This window comes from Cotesia glomerata, linkage group LG10, assembly GCF_020080835.1.
Source record: "Cotesia glomerata isolate CgM1 linkage group LG10, MPM_Cglom_v2.3, whole genome shotgun sequence".
NCBI lineage: Eukaryota > Metazoa > Arthropoda > Insecta > Hymenoptera > Braconidae > Cotesia > Cotesia glomerata.
In genome coordinates this window covers 3,799,964-3,806,044 of record NC_058167.1, presented here as the reverse complement: position 1 = coordinate 3,806,044, position 6,081 = coordinate 3,799,964, and the positions used below count along the sequence as shown (strand labels likewise).

Here is a 6,081-nt window from a genome sequence, read left to right as displayed (position 1 = left end):
ATTACTTGATATTGCACGCCTCATAAGCAAAGCGTTGAGATAGCTTTACTCTCGACATGTCAAAAAAAGCAGTTTCTCGAAACTGAAATTGATTTTTTTTACTTATATCGCACCTACAGGATAATATTAGTGCACTTATATCAAATCAAATAATCTGTCAGGCACATAAAATATGTTTCAATAACAATTATTTTTTTTAACATAATAAATAATAACATCGAAAATAATCTTTCCTGGACGTCTGTGTGTCTGTGTTTATGGAACTGTGTATGTGGCAGGGAAATTGATCGAAAAAATTATCGTATCAGAATAATATTTTTTTATCATCTAAAGTAATACACTGCGGACTTTCTCCATTAATATGAGCGTTCAATTCACTGTCATTTAATTATTATTTATGAAAAGCTAAGATACGACTGTGTATTTGTATATCTATAAATACATTTTACTATAGTATTTTTTTCCTCACGTTAGAATTATGGCGCCACCAAACCATAGCAGAGTTTTCTGTTTAATATTATTTTGTTTTTTCTATTTTATTTTAATCTATTTTATTGTGGGACATGAAATTATGAGGCGTGCGCTTTTGGAATTTCCAAACTTTTTGTTATTCTTCGAGCTCAGAACTGTAGTAATTACATTGGTAAATTTTTTTAAGAAATTTAAATTGCGTTCTTTCCCGAACGAATCGAATGATTCTGATTCGGTATGCGGTAATCAACATAAGGTAAAGTACCCAGTACTTGAACACTTATAAAAATGGGACCAGTACTTGAACAGACTTTTCGAATTGTTATAATACAAAATCCGTAAATTTATTATGAGTAATATGCACATATTATAATTATTAAATGATACAGTAATTGATTTCTGTAAGTTTTTTCAATTATAAATCAAAACAATTATATTTTTATTAACTTAAAAGTTGACATGTCGAGAATCGCCGATAGATGCTATTTTTTTCATGAAAAAGGTACTAAACCGTAAACCGAACAATCAATAAAAAAAAACGGTATATCATCACTTTAAGTAAAAAAAAATTGTACCATCTAATGAAATAGTCTTTTCTAAATAACATATATTTTTTGCCAAGATATAAACTATAATTTTTATATTAAATTTTAGCGTCTAACTATACCTCCCAATTTTCAAAGCGGTACCCAGAACTTGAACAAGCTGAGGCCGTATAATTTTAACAGCACTCTAACCTCTAATAGATTTATAAACTAGTGATCAGTATTGTGATTTGTATTAATTACTGCAAATTAAACAAGTTTTATAACTAAAAATTAGTGTAGTTAAAAATTATTGAACGTTTTGAATTGATTTTTTTTTTGTTTATAATTGAAAATTTGCTTTGTCATTCATAAAAAATGTAATTAAAAAATTAAATACAAGTATTTCTCATTTTTAAATGAATATATTAAATATTCATAGTGTTATTTTTAATATTATTCAATAATATGTTATAAATCTTTGGATATTTAAATAAAACGTTGAAAATTTTTAGTGTGCCTATTGCCATATATTTTATTAGTTCAACTACTGCTCCCGTAGTGTTAAACTATACTGCAGCTTGTCAAAATTGATTGTTCAACTACTACTCCTTTCATAGTCTATCTTAAAAACGTTGTCAAAATATAAATATTCGATTGTCTGTGTTATTTTGCACTTCAATCAATTCAAAATTGTTTATATTTTCATGAAAATCAATTATTTGAACTAATAATTACATTTTTATAGATTAAAAGTAGGGTCAAATACGTTTTACTTTGAAACCTGTTCAACTACTGGGTACTTTACCTTAGTTTCAGAAATATGAAAAAAAAATTCTCAGTAGTGAAAATCGATCCGACTTATAATTTAGAAGTTATTTTAAAAAATTTGAATAACGGTTGACCCTACCGGCTATCCCTGAAACTTCCCGCATTGTACCATCTAGGGAAGAGAATTTACCGGTAAAATAAATATTTTACTTATTTTACCAATTTTCAGCAGGTTATTTACCGGATAAATAACCAAAGTAGTTAATTTTGTTCCGTGGGTGTGCGATTGAGGATGTGTACAATGTAGACTAAAATTATTAGCAATTATCTATTATCTTTCAATAATATTAAGTTAATAAATAGTTAAAAATGATAAATGATAAAAAGTTAGTTATTATGCCAATAAACATTGATTAAGGTTATTCGCGGATCTCGTCAAGTGCAGCTTTAGTATTGAAATACGACCCTTTTCCTGAAGGTCTGTTATAGCAAAGTTGGTTGAACGTAAGAATTTGAAATTCTTTAACCCAGGTTCCAATCCGTGGCAGGCATTTTATTGTTTTTTTTTTTTTTTTTTATATTACTAATGTTAGCTGACGTTTTTAATTTTTTTATTTGTTTTCAATAATTAAATTAGAACAAAAAATATTTTTTTAAACACAGCTTTTCAAATTTTTTACGAATGAAATTTTTTTTATTTTTTTGTAATAATTTTTTCAATAAAAAGAAATTCTAAAAATTTTTAGATGACGGCTAACTTAATTTTCATTTTTTTTCATACATAAGCAAAATTAATACATCTAAAAATCATAATAATTTTTTTATTTAATTTTACCAAGGAATGACGGTTGTAAAAGAACATAAAAATGCACATATGGAAAATTGTTTGGGAAATTAAATGTGTATTTAAAAATAGCCAAATATAATATATACTTTTATTACTTAAACTAAGTTTAAAAAACTTAGCAAATGCTATTCGTATCAAAATCAAATTTTTAATTCAGTGAAAACCGTATACACCATTGTAATCGCGCGGGAACAAAATTTTTTTTGTAATCAACCGTTAAGACTCATTGGACTTATATTAATTCAACATAATAGAAAGCCATTATATAAGACTATAATCATACAATTTTCAATGAGTATACTCTTTTGTCTTATTAACAAATATTATACTCTTTTATCTTATTAGTAATTTATATATGAATTCCCGAGTCAAAATTAAAAACATATTTTGAACCTCCACAACCTACTGGAGGAGTTATAGGTTGAAATTATGGTTTTAGATTTTTTCGACTACGATGACGCGTATATCAGAACCATAATTTCAGCCTACAAGTGGTATTTTTGTCCGCTTTTACCAAAGTTAGGCCGAAATTACAGTTTTAGAACCATAAATTGAGCCTACTGAAACTACATCTCTACCGTAAAAAAGATCCTTATTGATTAATATGATGTAGGCGAGGGGAAAAAAAGAAAAGGGGAATGGATCCAGATACAAATGGCTGCCGTTAGCGGCTATGACCGGCTCATGCCATTTGATAAAAAATGATAAAAAAAGGATTTCATCAGTGTCATATTTTAATTTTATTTTTGATGAAGAGCTATCGCAAATTCTGACCGTTTAATTCTTAATTTAGACCTAACATTCGCTAATTATAGAAATAAAGTGAAAATCGTATCCGTTCTAACCGAGATTCGAACCCGAACCGCGCGCTTGACAGATGGGTAACTAACCCCTACACTATACGACCGATGAATTGACTCACATCTCATCATTCTCATAAGCTAAATTTATATGATGACGATTTTTCTGAAATTTTCGTATCTTTCTCTACCCGATTGAAAATAATTTTCAAAATTTTTTCAAATTTTCTTACCCAACTAAAAAAAAATACGAGTTATTCAATAAAAATATCTTTTTTTTTGTTAAATAATCATAACTTTATTAAAAATTAACTTATTGGGATGTTTTTTATTTTTGAAAATTTTTGTTTTTAAATGTACTTTCAGAAAAAAAAGAAAATAATAATTTTGATTCATATTCAACGTTTTTTTTTTTTGAAACTTTCGAAAAATTTTGATGATTGCTATTTTTGATTTTCGATTTTTAACTTCCCGCTAAGAAAATTGAAAATTTTCAAAAATCGGGAAGTTATTGGTTTCAACCTGTTTTGTGAAAATCGAGTTTTCATCAAATCTCGACGTTTTAAGGTCACAGGAAGCTTCCCTGACTATTTCCACGATGGTGTCCGTACTGCAGCTTTATGTATGTTTGTGGGTGTGTGTGTGTGTGTGTGGGTAAACCTCTTATAACTTTTGAACAGCTCAGCCGATCGGATCGAAATAGGTGGCGATCCAAAGAGTATCATTGCCATTAAATTTAGTGAAAATTTGAATCGATTCGGTTCACTAGATTTTGAGAAATCTCAAAATTAAAATTTTTAAAAAATCGTTTTTTCGGAATAACTTCTAAACGGCTCGACCGATCAATTTCAAAAACTAATCCTCTCTTAAATTTGAAAAATCACGTCGATTGCCACCAGCCCCGTCAAAATCAGTTGATTCGTTCGAGAGTTATCGAAAACGAAAAATTTCGAAAAAAGTGTTTTTTTCACAAAACTTCGACATTTCATTTTGGATCGTATTTGATGAACTAAAATAATTATTACAGCCCAAAAAACCACGTCGATCGCCACCAAGAACGTAAAAATCGGTTGATTGGTTCGTGAGTTATCGTTGTCGAAAAAATTCGGAAAAAGTAAATTTTTCAAATTTCTCTAAGATTTTCAGTTCAAAAGCTTAAAACAGCTAACTCATTGAGTTCGGAGAGCTCAAAATAACACATAAATTCTATTTTTAAGGTCGAAGAGCTAAAAAACGTCATAAGTGCAATTTTAAGCTCTTCGATATGGAATTAGCGGGAAGTTGCAGGGATGGCCTTTAGGGTCAACCGTTTTCCAGATTTTTTTTTCTCGGATTTTGAAGTTTTTCAAATCTGCTGAAAAATTTTAAGAGTGGTATAACGAAAAACAAACATTGAAAAAAAAATTTTTTTTTATTTTTAAAAAAGAATATAGAAAGAAAAAAAATGTCACTGAAAATTTTAGGGAATTCGCAGAAAATACTGGTTTTTTATTAAAAACCAAAAAATCTAAAATAAAAAATGAGCATCATCCCCAAATTTTCGTTTTCTTCCAAAAGTTTAAAAAAAACCGTTGAATATGAATCCGAATTATTATTCTGATTTTTTTTTTTCTAAAAAGTACATTTTAAAACAAAAATTAAAACAAAAAAACATCCCAATAAGTCAATTTTCAAAAAAGTTATGGTTGTTTAACAAAAAAAAAGTTATTATACGTAGAGAACAGTACGCCATATTGCTTTTAAAACTTAGTATACTAAACTATATACACATTCGACACAAGTAGATATTTATCATTTAAATTAATATTTTACCGGTTAAATAGCCAAATAACTTACCGGTTAGTAACCGGATATTTGTCCACTCGAATCACTAAGTACCATCTTAAAACGATTATAAAATTCCTAATGACAAGGTTTAAGCTTTTCGAGTTCTTCGAATTGAATGATTTTGATGTGATTGGAGGTATCCAATGCTGTTTTTTTTAACACTGATAATTAGTTACTTATCACTCAAAAATCTATCTGACAAAAAATTCCAGAGTTATATAAAAAAATCACTTTTTATAAATTTTTTGAAAACAATATCTCTTGATCGAATTCACCGATCTCAATGCAGTTCTCAGCATTCGACGCAGTTTTCTAAGTTCTAAAAATATTGTATTGAAACCATTAACTTCCAATTTATGAAAATGAATAATTTTGATAGCGGGAAGTTCAAAATTCCAAATAAACTAAGAGTTTGTTCTTGGTTTGAGTAAATTTTACTTGATCCAAAAATTTTTCTGCTTGATTTAAGAAGATTGAACTCTTTAAAATAATATTATAGGATCAAGATTTTTTTCTCTTGAATAAAGTTTATTTTTTATCAATATTCTCAAAATTTTGTGCCAAATTTTTGAAATAAAATTTATTAAGTCAATATTATCTATGCATAGTTTGCATTTTTTTAAAACAAAAATTAAAAAAATTTTTTTGACACAAGAATATATATTCTTGATCATTATTGAGAATATATTTTCTTGTCTGAATTGATCAAAATATTTTTACTTAATTTAAGCAAGGCATTTTGTTTGTTTACCTATTATTAAAATAAAGACAAATATTTTATTATTTCATGAAGGCAAATATTGATATTCTTTTGTCAAAAAAAATTAATAAATTCAAATGG

The 6,081-nt window shown here is 27.4% G+C and overlaps 1 long non-coding RNA gene across 1 annotated transcript; it reads right to left on the bottom strand.

Annotated features, from left to right (window-relative positions):
- Positions 1 to 515: 515 nt before the first annotated feature.
- LOC123272736 lies at positions 516 to 1,944 on the bottom strand. The gene is made up of 2 exons (XR_006511144.1): positions 1,804 to 1,944; positions 516 to 626 (listed from the first exon to the last, which is right to left on the bottom strand). It is a non-coding gene; the product is annotated as an uncharacterized LOC123272736 (long non-coding RNA).
- Positions 1,945 to 6,081: the final 4,137 nt, after the last annotated feature.